General features: G+C 36.4%; 1 pseudogene; it reads right to left on the bottom strand.

The window, feature by feature from the left end:
* Positions 1-15,235: 15,235 nt before the first annotated feature.
* Positions 15,236-16,414, bottom strand: LOC121483495 (annotated as a pseudogene).
* Positions 16,415-17,169: the final 755 nt, after the last annotated feature.

Raw genomic sequence — 17,169 nt, 5'->3', positions numbered from 1 at the left:
GGCTCTCATTAAAAAATGGAAGGAGAGATACAGAGCTTCCAAGACAGGCAGGAACTGAAAGAATATGTGACCTCCAAACCAGCTCTGCAAGAAATTTTAAGGGGGACTCTCAAAATTCCCCTTTAAGAAGAAGTTCAGTGGAACAATCCACAAAAACAAGGACTGAATAGACATCATGATGACACTAAACTCATACCTTTCAATAGTATCTCCAAATGTGAACAGGCTTAATGACCCCATCAAAAGGCACAGGGTTTCAGACTGGATAAAAAAGCAGGACCCATCTGTTTGCTGTCTACAAGAGACTCATTTTAGACAGAAGGATACCTACAGCCTGAAAATAAAAGATTGGAGAACCATTTACCATTCAAATGGTCCTCAAAAGAAAGCAGGGGTAGCCATCCTCATATCAGATAAACTAAAATTTACTCCGAAGACTGTAGTGAGAGATGAAGAGGGACACTATATCATACTCAAAGGATCTGTCCAACAAGAGGAATTAACAATCCTCAATATATATGCCCCGAATGTGGGAGCTGCCAAATATTTAAACCAGTTAATAACCAAAGTGAAGAAATACTTAGATAATAATACACTTATACTTGGTGACTTCAATGTAGCTCTTTCTACCATCGATAGGTCTTCTAAGCACAACATCTCCAACGAAATGAGAGCTTTAAATGATACAAGCAGATGGATTTCACAGATATCTACAGAACTTTACATCCAAACTCAACTGAATACACATTCTTCTCAAGTGCACATGGAACTTTCTCCAGAATAGACCACATACTGGGTCACAAATCGGGTCTGAACCGATACAAAAAGATTGGGATCATCCCCTGTGTATTCTCAGACCATAATGCCTTGAAATTAGAACTAAATCACAACAAGAAGTTTGGAAGGACTTTAAACATGTGGAGGTTAAGGACCATCCTGCTAAAATATGAATGGGTCAACCAGGAAATTAAGGAATAATTAAAAAGATTCATGGAAACTAATGAGAATGAGGATACAACCGTTCAAAATCTTTGGGATGCAGCAAAAGCAGTCCTGAGGGGGGAATAATCACAATACAAGCATCCATTCAAAAATCGGAAAGAACTCAAATACAAAAGCTAACCTCACACCTAAAAGAGCTAGAGAAAAAACAGCAAATGGATCCTACACCCAGCAGAAGAAGAGAGTTCATAAAGATTCGAGCAGAACTCAACGAAATCAAGACCAGAAGAACTGTGGAACAGATCAACAAAACCAAGAAAGAATTCTTTGAAAGAATTAATAAGATAGATAAACCATTAGCCAGCCTTATCAAAAGAAGAGAGAGAAGTCTCAAATTAATAAAATCATTAATGAGAAAGGAGAGATCACTACCAACACCAAGGAGATACAAACGATTTTAAAAACATATTATGAACAGCTATACACCAATAAATTAGGCAATCTAGAAGAAATGGACGCATTCCTGGAAAGCCACAAACTACCAAAACTGGAACAGGAAGACATAGAAAACCTGAACAGGCCAATAACCAGGGAGGAAATTGAAGCAGTCATCAAAAACCTCCCAAGACACAAAAGTCCAGGGCCAGATGGCTTCCCAGGGGAATTCTATCAAACGCTTAAAGAAGAAATCATACCTTACTTCCAAAACCAGACAAAGCCCCCACCAAAAAGAATTACAGACCAATATCCCTGATGAACATGGATGCAAAAATTCTCAAGAAGATACTAGCCAATAGGATCCAACAGTACATTAAGAAAATTATTCACCATGACTAAGTAGGATTTATCCCTGGGACACAAGGCTGGTTCAACACTCGTAAAACAATCAATGTGATTCATCATATCAGCAAGAGAAAAACCAAGAACCAAAATATACTCTCATTAGATGCAGAGAAAGCATTTGACAAAATACAGCATCCATTCCTGATCAAAACTCTTCAGAGTGCAGGGATAGAGGGAACTTTCCTCAACATATTAAAAGCCATCTATGAAAAGCCCACAGCAAATATCATTCTTAATGGGGAAGACTGGGAGCCCTTCCCCTAAGATCAGGAACAAGACAGGGATGTCCACTCTCACTACTGCTATTCAACATAGTACTGGAAGTCCTAGCCTCAGCAATCAGACAACAAAAAGACATTAAAGGCATTCAAATTGGCAAAGAAGAAGTCAAACTCTCCCTCTTCGCCAATGACATGATACTATACATAGAAAACCCGAAAGCCTCCACGCCGAGATTGCTAGAACTCATACAGCAATTTGGTAGCGTGGCAGGATACAAAATCAATGCCCAGAAATCAGTAGCATTTCTATACACTAACAATGAGACTGAAGAAAGAGAAATTAAGGAGTCAATCCCATTTACAATTGCACCCAAAAGCATAAGATACCTAGGAATAAACCTAACCAAAGAGGTAAAGGATCTATACCCTAAAAACTATAGAACACTTCTGAAAGAAATTGAGGAAGACACAAAGAGATGGAAAAATATTCCATGCTCATGAATTGGAAGAATTACTATTGTGAAAATGTCAATGTTATCCAGGGCAATTTACACGTTTAATGCAATCCCTATCAAACTCCTGTGGACTTTCTTCAGAGAGTTAGAACAAATTATTTTAAGATTTGTGTGGAATCAGAAAAGACCCCGAATAGCCAGGGGAATTTTAAAAAAGAAAACCATATCTGGTGGCATCACTATGCCAGATTTCAGGTTGTACTACAAAGTTGTGGTCATCAAGACAGTGTGGTACTGGCACAAAAACAGACACATAGATCAGTGGAACAGAATAGAGAACCCAGAAGTGGACCCTGAAATGTATGGTCATCTAATATTCGATAAAGGAGGAAAGACTATCCATTGGAAGAAAGGCAGTCTCTTCAATAAATGGTGCTGGGAAAATTGGACATCCACATGCAGAAGAATGAAACTGGACCACTCTCTTTCACCATACACAAAGATAAACTCAAAATGGATGAGAGATCTAAATGTGAGACAAGAGTCCATCAAAATCATAGAAGAGAACACAGGCAACACCCTTTTTGAACTCGGCCACAGTAACTTCTTGCAAGATACATCCACAAAGGCAAAAGAAACAAAAGCAAAAATGAACTATTGGGACTTCATCAAGATAAGAAGCTTTTGCACAGCAAAGGATACAGTCAACAATACTAAAAGACAACGTACAGAATTGGAGATGTTTGCAATTACATATCAGATAAAGGGCTAGTTTCCAAAATCTATAAAGAACTTATTAAACTCAACACCAAAGAATCAAACAATCCAATCATGAAATGGGCAAAAGACATGAAGAGAAATCTCACAGAGGAAGACATAGACATGACCATCATGCACATGAGAAAATGCTCTGCATCACTTGCCATCAGGGAAATACAAATCAAAACCACAATGAGATACCACCTCACACCAGTGAGAATGGGGAAAATTAACAAGGCAGGAAACCACAAATTTTGGAGAGGATGCGGAGAAAAGGGAAGCCTCTTACACTGTTGGTGGGAATGTGAACTGGTGTAGCCACTCTGGAAAACTGTGTGGAGGTTCCTCAAAGAGTTAAAAATTGACCTGCCCTACCACCCAGAAATTTCACTGTTGGGGATTTACTCTAAAGATTCAGATGTAATGAAACGCCGGAACACCTGCACCCCGATGTTTCTAGCAGCAATGTCCACAATAGCCAAACTGTGGAAGGAGCCTCGGTGTCCATCGAAAGATGAATGGATAAAGAAGATGTGGTTTATGTATACAATGGAATATTACTCAGCCATTAGAAACGACAAATACCCACCATTTGCTTCAACGTGGATGGAACTGGAGGGTATTATGCTGAGTGAAATAAGTCAATCGGAGAAGGACAAACATTATATGTTCTCATTCATTTGGAGAATATAAATAATCGTGAAAGGGAATATAAGGGAAGGGAGAAGAAATGTGTGGGAAATCTCAGATAGGGAGACAGAACATAAAGACTCCTAACTCTGGGAAACGAACTAGGGGTGGTGGAAGGGGAGAAGGGCGGGGGGTGGGGGTGAATGGGTGATGGGCACTGAATGGGGCACTTGACGGGATGAGCTTTGGGTGTTATTCTGTATGTTGGTAAATTGAACACCAATAAAAAGGCAATTTATTATTAAAAAAATTAAAGAACAACAAAAAAAGAAGAAATATAATATAAGCCATGGATGTAATTTTAAGTTTTCTAGCATCCAAATTTTTTAAATGCAACTAATTTTAATAAATCATATTATTGAAAAAAAAGAAAGAAACAAGGAAATTTTTAAAAAGGTAGATGCAATCCAAAAGAAAGCTGATACAGCAAAAAATAACACTAAAATAGACTTTTAAATTAAAAACATTTTAGAATATAAACAGCATCTTTGCAAAAGAGTCACAAGGAACATTTCACTAAGAAGAGGTTAAAATCCTGGCCCTGTGTTTAACAAACAATATAGCATCAGAATGTATAAAGAGAAATGATTGTACATATGTGTAGACATTAAATCCATAACCATACTGGAAGATTTTTGACATCTCTCTCAGATACCAACTGACTGAACATAACAAATCATAACAGTATAAAATATTTAATTGATCCAATTAACCAGCTTAATGTAGTGGACATATATAAAATTGTATATCCAACAATTTTTAAATATCCACTATTTTCAAGCACACATAGACTATTTTTAACATCTGACTGCATACCATTCCATAAAAACTGTTTTCAACAAATAGCAAAAGTAAATACTACAAGTGACTCTAAAGAACACAGGTCTGAACTGTGAACTAATACATTTTTTTCAATAAATATAGTACAGAACTGTAAATGTATTTTCTCCTCCTAATGATCTTCTCAACATTTTTCCCTTGCTTATTTTATTGTAAGAATATAGTATATAATACATATAACATACAAAATACATGTTAATTGCTGTCTATATTATTGGTAAGGCTTCTAGTGGACAGTAGGCTATCAGCAGTTAAGTTTTCAGGGAATCAAAAGTTATATGCAGATTTTTGATGGGGGTTAGCACCCCAATATCTGCATTGTTCAAGGGTCAACTGTGTACTGGCCACATTGCATTAGTACAATATTTAAAATTCAGAATCCGTATGGAATGAAAACTAAAATCTCATATGTTTAGAAATTAAAAAAAAACGCTTTTCATGTAATTAATAAATTACAGACAATGAAAATGGAAATGAGTATATAATTCAAAATGAATTCCAATAGAAAAAAACTACACATAACTTGTGCAATACAGCTGACACTACTTAGCTCATGGACTTTATTATCTCTATATTATTCCTACTGCTGTCCCTGCATTACATACATTTTCATTTTAACTCTGAATATTTATTCTACTGCTTCCATTATTTCTATGTGATCTATACTCATTTCCTTCTATTTTATCTACAATTTTTCATTTATATTATTTTTTAAAATACCCACAAACTCAAGTAAATATGAATATTGTAAATTATAGTTTAATCTGTCAATATCCATGCTAAAGGCTGAATTGTTTTCCGCTAAAATCCATATAGTGGAGTCCTCTTGTATCTAGTGGAGATACTCTAGTACCTCTGAATGTAACTGCATTTGGAAATAAAGTTAAAATGAGTCCATTCGTTTGGGCACTAATCCAATAGGAGTAGAGTCCTTAGAGTAGGAAGAGACTAAAAGATAACTAAGTTAAAATGAGGCCATTAGTTTGAGCACCAATCCAATGAGTAGGGTCCTTAAAGAATAGGAAGGGAACTCAGGGATATGTGTGTACAATGGGATAACCATGGGAAAAGGCAGTAGGAAAGGAGCTACCTGCAAGCCAAGGAGAGACCTCAGAGAAAACTAACCCTTATGGCATCTTGATCTTCGAATTCCAGCCTTTAGAACTGTGAGAAAATAATTTTTTCTTATTTAAACCACTCAATTTATGGTATTTTGTTGAATTATGTAAGGAATACCCCATTATCCTTGGCAGTAATTTTTATTATTATTATTTTAAAGATTTTATATATTTATTCATGAGAGACGAACAGAGAGAGGCAGAGACACAGGCAGAGGGAGATGCAGGCTCCATGCCGGAAGCCTGATGTGAGACTCGATACCAGTACTCTGGGATCATGCTGTGAGCCAAAGGCAGATGCTCAACTGCTGAGCCACCCAGGCGCCCCAATTTTTATTATTGAACAACTAAAAGGTAACTTTGATGTCACAGATGGCTTAATCATCCTTCTGAAAGAGGTGTAATTTCAGATATTTTTGTTTTTTTTTGTTTATCTCTTGTTGAGCAAAAAATAACTTTTTTGTATAATGAATACACTTTCATCTTTTGGTAATTGTAGATTGAGGGAATCAAAATTCATTAAGCCTTCAAACCATCCATGTGTATTTATTCTTAGAAATTTTTTTAAGCTGGAAGAATAAATATCAGTCAATTTCACTAGTAAAAGCTTTTAGGGATAAAAGACCTTGAGAAAAGGGTTCAGATGGATGAATAGGTAACCTCGAGTGCAATATTCTTACATATGGGTAAGTCCTTCTAGTTACTGCTCATTTATCAAATGCAGTAATTATGTGTATGCCACAAATATGAGATGGATCCACAAAAAGAGAATGTCCACTGCAAAATTAATCAATTAGAAACTTTATGATAATTCTATTGCATAAAAAAGGAACAGTTTATAAGCTTAAATAGGGCCCTGAGCCTTCTTGATCTGTCAATCAAGTAAGAAAATTGAGTAAGTCTGGGCCCTTGAGAGAAAATATTAGTAAAGGGTAATTTACACACATTTGTAAAAATGAGTGCTTACAGGTCTATTAATTCTTCATCTGTGGGCTAATAACTATAATAAACTAGAGATGAATCAATCTAAAGGAATGGAACTACTTTTGACAATAGGAGTAAAAGCAAAATGTTCAATAATAAACATTAACTATTTTCCCCATTTACTGTCACAAAGTCTTGATACATGAAGTCTAACACATAGAATCATACATTTAGAAAGGACACTGAAAAACAGTTAAGTTATTTCCAGTGAGAGGACTGTCTTCAGCAGAATTTCTGATTTAATTTTTTTAAAACATAGACTTGCTGGTTGTACTCTATATCCAGACTTTCTGGGTATAGGGCCTTTTGTCTCAATTTTAAACCAGCATCACAGTTTTTTAAAAGATTTTATTTATTTATTCATGAGACACACACACACACACACACACACACAGAGAGAGAGGCAGAAACACAGGCAGAGAGAAAAGGAGGCCCCAAGCAGGGAGCCCGAGTGGGACTCGATCCCAGGTTTCCAGGATCAAGCCCTGGGCTGAAGGTGGTGCTAAACCGCTGGGCCACTGGGGCTGCCCCCACAGTTTTGATTCTGATGGAAATACACATTAGAAATAACTGAATTAGTTTAACCTCCAACATAATATAAAAATGCCTTATAAGCAAACTTGTTCTGTAAAAAGCCAGACAATAAATTACTTTTGACTTTGTAAGCCTTACAGTCTCTCTCATGACTCCTTAGGTCTGCCATTATAATGTGAAATAATATACAGACAATATATAAATAAATAGGTATGGCTGTGTTGTAATAAAAAAAATTACATACAAAAGCAGAAAGAGGAAGGTCACCAAAAATGGTAGAAGAAGAACCTTTGAAAATTCTCTTCTTCATGAAAGCAATGAAAAAACAGGCAAGGATTTCAAGTTGTACTACAAAGCTGTGATCATCAAGACAATATGGTACTGGCACAAAAACAGACACATAGATCAATGGAACAGAATAGAGAACCGAGAAATGCACGCTCAACTCTATGGTCAACAAATATTTGACAAAGCAGGAAAGACTATCCACTGGAAAAAAGGACAGTCTCTTCAATAAATGGTGCTGGGAAAAATTGGACATCCACATGCAGAAGAATGAAACGAGACCATTCCCTTGCACCATACACAAAAATAAACTAAAAATGGATGAAAGATCTAAATGTGAGACAAGAATCCATCAAAATCCTATAGGAGAACACAGGCAACACCCTTTTTGAATTTGGCACAGTAAATTCTTGCAAGGTACATCTATGAAGGCAAGGGAAACAAAAGCAAAAATAAATTATTGGGACTCAATCAAGATAAAAGGCTTCTGCACAGCAAAAGATACAGTCAACAAAACTCAAAGACAACCTACAGAATGGGAGAAGATATTTGCAAATGACCTATCAGATAAAGGGCTAGTATCCAAGATCTATAAGGAACTTATTAAACTCAACAGCAAAGAAGCAAACAATCCAATCATGAAATGGGCAAAAGACATGAACAGAAATTTCACCAAAGAAGACTTCGACATGGCCAGCAAGCACATGAGAAAATGCTCTGCCTCACTTGCCATCAGGGAAATACAAATCAAAAGCACAATGAGATATCCCCTCACACCAGTGAGAATGGGGAAAATTAACAAGGCAGGAAACAACAAATGTTGGAGAGGATGTGGAGAAAGGGGAACCCTCTTGCACTGTTGGTGGATTATGAACTGGTACAGCCACTCTGGAAAACTGTGTGGAGGTTCCTCAATGAGTTAAAAACAGAGCTACCCTTCGACCCAGCAATTGTACTACCTGGGATTTCCCCCAAAGATACGGATGCAGTGAAAGACCAAGACACCTGCACCCCAATGTTTATAGCAGCAATGTCCACAATAGACAAACTGTGGAAGGAGCCTCAGTGTCCATGGAAAGATGAATGGATAAGGAAGCTGTGGTCTATATATACAATGGAATATTACTCAGCCATTAGAAATGACAAATAGCCACCATTTGCTTCAATGTGGATGGAACTGGAGGGTATTATGCTGAGTGAAGTAAGTCAATCGGAGAAGTACAAACATTATATGGTCTCATTCATTTGGGCAATATAAAAATAGTGAAAGGGATTAAAGGGGAAATGAGAGAAAATGAGTGGGAAATATCAGAAAGGGAGACAAAACATGAGAGACTCCTAACTCTGGGAAACCAACAAGGGGTGGTGGAAAGGGAGGTGGGCTGGGGGATGGGGTGACTGGGTGATGAGCACTGAGGGCGACACTTGACGGGATAAACACTGAGTGTTATGCTATATGTTGGCATATCGAACTCCAATAAAAATATACAAAAAAAAAGAAAAAAAACAGGCAAAAATACACAGACTCAAATGTGTCAGAATTATGGAAATTCACCAAAATCTTGCAACAATCTGAAGAATGTTTATTCAAGGAAAAAACAAACAAACAAAAAGCAAAGTCTCAGGAAAAAGAGTAATTTTTGTGAGTTTTAACTTTCCTTATTACCATCTTTTTATTCCCTCCAGTCCTATAGTAACTCTAAAAGCCAACGGCCTCAACCATGTTGAAAACAAACAGCCACACAGCCACTGGAGGTGGCACAATGGGGCTTTCCAACTCCTAGAGGCAGGAAAATGGGGCTGGAGCCCCTTCAAAGCCTCATTCCTAGAGAAATGTCATTATTTGACCTGTCTGGTAGTTTCCTGAAAAATCCTACTTTGAAATCTGTTTTTATTTCACTTGATGTGGAACTTGCCCAGCATGAAAAGGCTTCTCTTCCTCAAGGTATATGTCAAAAAAAGGAAAGAAAGAAAGAGAAAGAAAAGAAAGAAAAGAAAAGAAAAGAAAAGAAAAGAAAAGAAAAGAAAAGGGGAAAAAGGGGGGAAAGGAGAGAAAAATATTAGAGTAAATTGATTAACTTGTAGTTGCCAGAAAGCTTTTTTAAAAATCTGGAATTTAAGATATCCAGGGAGGCTTTGAAAAGCTCAGAGGCATTCCTGGAATATAGATGTTCATGTGTATAGTTGTACACGTGTCTAGAGCTGTGTGAAGGTCCAAGAAAGATTTGAGAAGGCCTTAAGCACTCACCTCTGGCTAACTTTGAGACTTTGCACAAGCAAGAAGTAAAATATGAATTTTGGAGGAATCCAATAAATTGAAGTTTTCAATTACCTGGCTGAGTGTTAAATGTGGGCCTGACCAGGTACAAAGAGCTCTGTGGAAAAGACTAGGAGAATTGGCGATTCCACATAACCACTACATTAATTGAGAAGAACCCTCAGTAGCTACACACAACAAAGGCTTCATGGAATTAGTTTAGAAAAGTAACTAAGCAACAAATAAAAGAAAAAAACAACACACAGCAGTAGCAACAAATCCTGGATAGGGAGGATAATCTGATTACCAAAGTTTCTATATCATTTGAAAAATTCAGTTTTCAAAAATTATGAAATGAGCAAAGAAATAAGAAAGTATGGCCCACACAAAGGATAAAAAGCAATTAACAGAAATTCTCCCTGAGAATACCCAGATGTTGTACAAAGACTCTAAATTGGGTATTTTATGTCCAAAGAACTAAAGGAAACCATGTTTAAAAAACTAATAATAAATGTGAGAATAATATCTCACCAAATTGAGAATATCAATAAAAAGAAATTATTAAGAAAAATAGAATTTCTTCACAGTTGTGAAATTCACTAGAGGTGTTGAATAACAGATTTGAACAAGCACAAAAAGGAAAAAGCAAACTTGAAAAAAGGCCAATTGAAAGTATCCAACTAAGGAAACAGAAAGAATGAATGAAGAAAAATGAATAGAAGCTCAGAGATCTGTGGGACACCATTAAGGACAAGTCGTACAAAATAGGATTCCCAGGGGGGGAAAAAACAGAGGAAAATGATCACAAGACTATTTCAATAAATATTAGCCAAAGTCTTCTTAAATTTAATGAAAAATGTTAGTAAACTCATCAAAAAACTCAACAAACAGCAAGTAGGATAAACTCAAAGAAATCTACAGACACACCATAGTCAAACAGTTAAATGCCAGAGATAAAGGGAGAAACATGAAAGAAGAAATAGAAAGGAGATTCATTATGTACAAGGAATCCTCAGTAAAATTAACAGCTGTTTTTCGTTAGAATCCATGCAACAGAGGGAAAAGTGTGCTTAAGATGCTAAGAGAAAAAGATTATAAATCATGGATTCTATATTTAGCAAAACTATACTTCAAAAAATAAAGGAGAACTTAAAACATTCCCAGAAAAAAATCATTGTTAGCAGACCAGTTCTACAGGAATATTAAAGGAAGTTCTTCAGGCTGAAAGCAAGTGAACTCAGACAGTAATTCAAATCAGGATGAAATGAAAGGATATTGGACAATAACCTGAATCCACATGAATAAGTGAGGAACACTGGTAAGGTAACTACTAAATAAAAGTAAGGGACAATATAAATACATTTTTGCTTGTAACATTTTTCTTCTTTTATCGATATAAAAGACAACTGAATAAAGCAATACTTAGCAAATGTATGTTGATGGACATAGAGTATATAAATAATTGATTTCTGTGAGCAATAACACATGAAGGGAAGTATGATGAACATATATAGAAGAAACAGTTATTTATATTACTTAATTTAAATTGGTACTAATCTAACACAGATTATTATTAGTTGTTTATTATAATGCACAAATTAATTACAAAAATAAATTTTAAATATATACTAAACCAGCAAGGGAATTAATGCATTATAAAGTATTATTTAGAGGTGACTGTGTGGCTCAGTTGGTTAAGTGTCTGACTCTTGATTTCAGCTCAGGTCATGATCTCAGGATCCTGGGATCAAGCCCCAGGTCGGGCTCAGTGCTCAGCAGGCAGTCTGCTTGAAGATTCTCTCTCTCCCTTGCCTTCTGCCCCTTTCACTTGCTCACACACTCTCTCTCTAAAATAAAAATAAATAAATCTTTTTTTAAGTGTTATTTAACAGAGTAGGAGACAATAATGGAAGAAGAGCAAAAAGATATAAGATGTAGAAAACAAATAGCAGAATAGAAGATGTAAATCCTATTTATCAGTAATTACATCAGTTGTAAATGAGTTAAACATTTCATATAAAGGTATAGTTTGGAAGAGTGTAATAAAAAATGAATTCTATGTCTTCTATAAGAAATAGACTTTAGACTAAAAGACAAAAAAGGTTGAAATTAAAGACAGGGAAAATTATATACCATGGAGACAGTAGCCAAAAGAGACCTGGAAATGCCTATACTAATGTCAAATAAAATACACTTTAAGACAAAAATTATTAGAGACAATGAGAAACCCTTTATAATGATCAAAGAGTCAGATCAGCAAGAAGATATAGTAATTATAAACATGTATGATCTAAATTAAGAGCCCTATAATGCACAAAATAAAAACTGACAGATTTCAATGTGGGGGGATAGAGAATTTTCCATAATAGTTGGACATTTCAATATCCCCACTTATCATAATGGACAGAACTAGACAGAAGAGCAATGAGGAAATAAACATTTGAACAAAGCTATAAACTGGGCCTAATAGACATCTATAGAACACTCCAACTTAAAATAGCAAAATATATATTTTTATCAAGTACACACAGAACATTCTCAAGAATAGATCACATATATAAGACCATGAAATATTTTTCAATAAATTTAAAATAAATGAAAGCATAAACATTATTGATGAAAGTGGAATTAAATAAGTAATCAAAAAAAGGAAATTTGGTAAATTCACAAATAGGTAGAAATTAAGCAATATCCTCCCATATAACCAATGGGTCAAATTAAAATCACAAGGGATATTAGAAAACATTTTGTGGTAAGTGAAAACAAACATGAAACATAAAATGTATGGGAGACAGCAACAGCATCACTTAGAGGAAAATCTTTAGCTAAAAACAAATTAAAAAAGAAAAGGGGCACCTAGTTGGCTTAGTTGGTTAAGTATCCAACTTTTGATTTTGGCTCAGGTCATGATTTCAGGGTTGTGAGATCAAACCTTGCATCAGGCTCTGCACTGGGCATAGAGCTTGCTAAGATTCTCTCTCTCCCTCTCCCTCTGGCACTTCACTAACCCTCTTTCTCTCTAAAAAAAGAAAGAAAGAAAGAAAGAAAGAAAGAAAGAAAGAAAGAAAGAAAGAAAGAAAAAGAAAGAAAGAAGAAAGATCTCAAATCAATAACTTTGCTTCCTACCTTAACACCAGAAAATAAAGACGTAATTAAACACAGAGGAAGTAGGGAAAATATATAATAAAAATTAGAGTGGAAATAAAAGAGATAAAGAAAAGAAAAACAATAGAGAAAAATAACTGGAAACATGGTCCTTTGAAAAGACCAACGGATTAAATGAATGAAATCTTTAAAAAGAAAAAAAAAAGAAAATGGCATTTTTAAAAATTGCATATGTAACATCACGTGTTTTTGCTGAAAGATAATATTTAACTTTATGATTAGAAACAAGACAAGGAGGTCTGCTCTTGCCATTTCTTTCTACATTGTACAGGAGGTTCTATCCAGAGCAATTAGGTGAGAAAAATAAACAAAAAACATAGAGATCGGCTCCTAACTCTGGGAAATGAACTAGGGATGGTGGAAGGGGAGGTGGGCGGGGGCTGGGGGTGACTGGGTGAAGGGCACTGAGGGGGGCACTTGATGGAATGAGCACTGGGTGTTATTCTATATGTTGGCAAATTGAACACCAATAAAAGATAAATTTATAAAAAAAACATAGAGATCGGAAAGGAAGAATTAAAATTGTGTCTATCACAGATGACATGATCTGGTAGATAGAAAACCCAAAATATTCAAAAAAAAAGTATTAGGGCTTTTAAATGGCTTCAGTAACATTGAAGAATATAAGATCAATATACCCAAATCAATTGTGTTTCTATATACTAGGAAGTAACCATCAGAAAATTAATTTAAAATCTATTTTCAGGGGCACCTGGGTGGCTCAGTGGTTGAGCATCTGCCTCTGGCTCAGGTAGTAATCCCAGGGTCCTGGGATTGAGTCCCACATCAGGCTCCCTGCAAGGAGCCTGCTTCTCCCTCTGCCTATGTCTCTGCCTCTCTCTGTGTGTCTCTCATGAATAAATAAAGTCTTTTAAAAATAAATAAATGAATACATATATATTTTCAATAGTATGAAAAAGAGTAAAAAACACATAGGAATAAATATGAACAAAGAAATGCAAAATTTGAGAACTAGAAAGTATCATTGAATGAAATTTTTTCAAAACCTAAATAAATGAAAAAAAAAAAAAAACCTAAATAAATGGCAAGACATCCTGTGATTGCGGATTGGAATACTTAATATTGTTAAAATAGCAAGAATCCTAAAAGTGACCAATAGATTGAATGCTGTTTTTATGAAAATCATAGCTGTGTTTTGCAAAAGTTGACATACCGATTCTAAAAGTCCTATGAAAATGCAAGACTCTTAGAATAGCAAAGACAACCCTGAAAAGGCAGAACAAAATTGAAAGCCTCATACTTCCTAATTTTAAAACTTACTACAAAGTTACAGTGCTTATGACTGTTTTACTGGCATAATGATAAACATATGGAACACTGGAAGATCTAGAAATTAACATTTATGGTCAATTGATTTTTGACAATGGTATTAAGATGAATGGATAAAGAATAGTCTTTTCAACAAAGGTTCTGGGACAACTGGATGTCTGTATACAAATCAAGGGAGTTAAACTCCTACCTTACAACCAGATACAAAATTAACTTAAGCTTGTATACAGCTTTAAATGTAAAAGCTAAATCTATAAACTTTTTAGAAGAAAAATAGTTGTTAAGCCTTTGTGATCTTGGATTGGGCAGTAATTTCTTAGACATGATACCCATAGCACATGTATCCTGCCCAAAAATGGTAAATCGGGCTTCATTAAAATGAAAAACCTTTGTGCATCAAATGATACTATCACAAAAGTTAAACAACTTGTAGAATAGGAAAAAATATTTGCAAATCATTTATCTGATATCATATAAAAATCATATGTATCCTTTGTTTGTCAGAGCTCCCATAAAGTTATTTTAGCCAGTATTTAGGGTTTTTTAAAAATTTCATTTCTATAGGAAAATACGTTTCTGGAGCTTTTCTACTCTACCATCTTTCTAAATCTCCAAATTCTAAGGTTTTAAAAAGCTATTATGCCTCCGTTGTGTTTTCTAGGCTAACTGCTTTCATCAACTATAACACTCGGCAACATCTATATATTTCCCCATGATCCCTGATATACAAACATTGAAGTTTGAAATTCCACTGATAAATTTGTTCAGGACAGGTAGAACTTCTTTCTCACCTTAATACATTCATGTTTCTTTCGAATTTTTTTTTAAGCTGGGTACAGTATACTTTATTGATGGTACATGACAAGGTAGGGCTCCCCAAGCTCCTCCCCTTCCTCGGGGTCTGGGATGTAAATTGGAGGTCAGGAGATTCCAAGTGTTTTGGGGGATCAAGTTGAGGCAGGGACTCCCCAGCAGCTGAGGGCCTCTCTCTTCCTCTTATTCTTGCTGGGGCTGGTGGTCCAGGAGGCTCTTATTCCTTAGAGGCCATGTGTACCATGAGGTCCACCACCCGGTTGCTGTAGCCAAATTCATTGTCATACCAGGAAATGAGCTTGATGAAGTGGTCATTGAGGCCAATGCCAGCCCCAGTGTTTAAGGTGGAAGAGTGGGTGTCACTGTTGAAGTCACAGGAGACAACCTGGTCCTCAGTGTAGTCCAGGATGCCCTTGAGGGGGCCCTCCAATGCCTGCTTCACCACCTTCTTGATGTCATCATATTTGGCAGCTTTCTCCAGGCAACAGTTCAGATCCACAACTGACACGTTGGGGGTGGGGACATGGAAGGCCATGCCAGTGAGCTTCCCGTTCAGCTCAGGGATGACCTTGCCACAGCCTTGGTGGCACCAGTGGAAGCAGGGATGATGTTCTGGGCAGCCCCTCAGTCGTCATGCCACAGCTTCCCAGAGGGGCCATCCACAGTCTTCTGGGTGGCAGTGATGGCATGGACGGTGGTCATGAGGCCCTCCACGATGGCGAAGTGGTCATGGATGACTTTGACCAGAGGAGCCAAGCATTTGGTGGTGCAGGAGGCATTGCTGACAATCTTGAGGGAGTTGTCATACTTCTTGTGGTTCATGCCCATTACAAACATGGGGGCATCAGCAGAAGGAGCAGAGATGATGACCATCTTGGCCCCGCCCTTCAAGTGAGCCCCAGCTTTCTCCATGGTGGTGAAGACCCCAGTGGACTCCACAACATACTCAGCACCAGCATCACCCCATTTGATGTTGGCGGGATCTCCCTCCTGGAGGATGGAGATGGACTTCCCACTGATGAAAAGTTTCCCATTCTCAGCCTTGACTGTGCCATGGAATTTGTCGTGGGTAGAACCATACTGGAACATGTACACCATGTAGTTGAGGTCAATGAAGTGGTCATTGATGGCGACAATATCCACTTTGCCGGAGTTAAAAGTAGCCCTGGTGACCAGGCGCCCAATATGGCCAAATCCATTCACTCCTCCCTTCACCATCGTGTCTCAGGGATGCGGCTGGCACTGCACCAGAAGATGCAGCTGTCTGTCGAATGGGGAGGAGCAGAGAGCCTCTTTAGAATTCTTTTAATGACATTTAAAAATGTTCTGTAATGATCACAAATTCTGAAAGAGCAGAACAAAGCTTTTAATATATTATTTTTTTGTTCTTTGTTGTCACTCATCAATATTACCATCAACCTCAAACCTCAGTTCATTTTGGCCATTACCTGCATAAAACCTCTTTTCATAGCCTCTTTTGATATAATCAGAAATCTTTACAAATCTAGGTTCACAAAAAGCTTCATTTGTAGTTTTCACTGATTGCTTTGGGTGCTTTAATCTTTTCTTCCTTCATATTATTATTCATAATCATAGTCATAACTCCATTTTTGAGAACATTTATCCTTCTTTAATCATTATCTTACATTTCAGAGTAGGATCAGATGTACTTTTTTCTAAACTCTTTAGTCTCTTTCTTTCTGAAATCCAAAGAAATACATTAGTATCCAAATATTTCAACTGCACATAAATCTACTTAGACATGACATCGTTTAGTCCTTAAAAGTTTAAGAAAAATGAGTTAGAATAAAACAAGGATTATCCACCTCCTTGCAGCTAATTAGAAAACAGAAATCACCCTTTACTTGAATCAGATCATTTTATTTTTTTTTTTGAATCAGATCATTTTATAGAAGCACAGGGTTACTGATATTTGGCCTCTTAGCTTCATTCAATACTGTACCTTGTAGTCA

Source organism: Vulpes lagopus, chromosome X (genome assembly GCF_018345385.1).
Source record: "Vulpes lagopus strain Blue_001 chromosome X, ASM1834538v1, whole genome shotgun sequence".
Classification (NCBI taxonomy): Eukaryota; Metazoa; Chordata; class Mammalia; order Carnivora; family Canidae; genus Vulpes; species Vulpes lagopus.
This window is presented reverse-complemented; position numbering and strand designations above follow the sequence as displayed.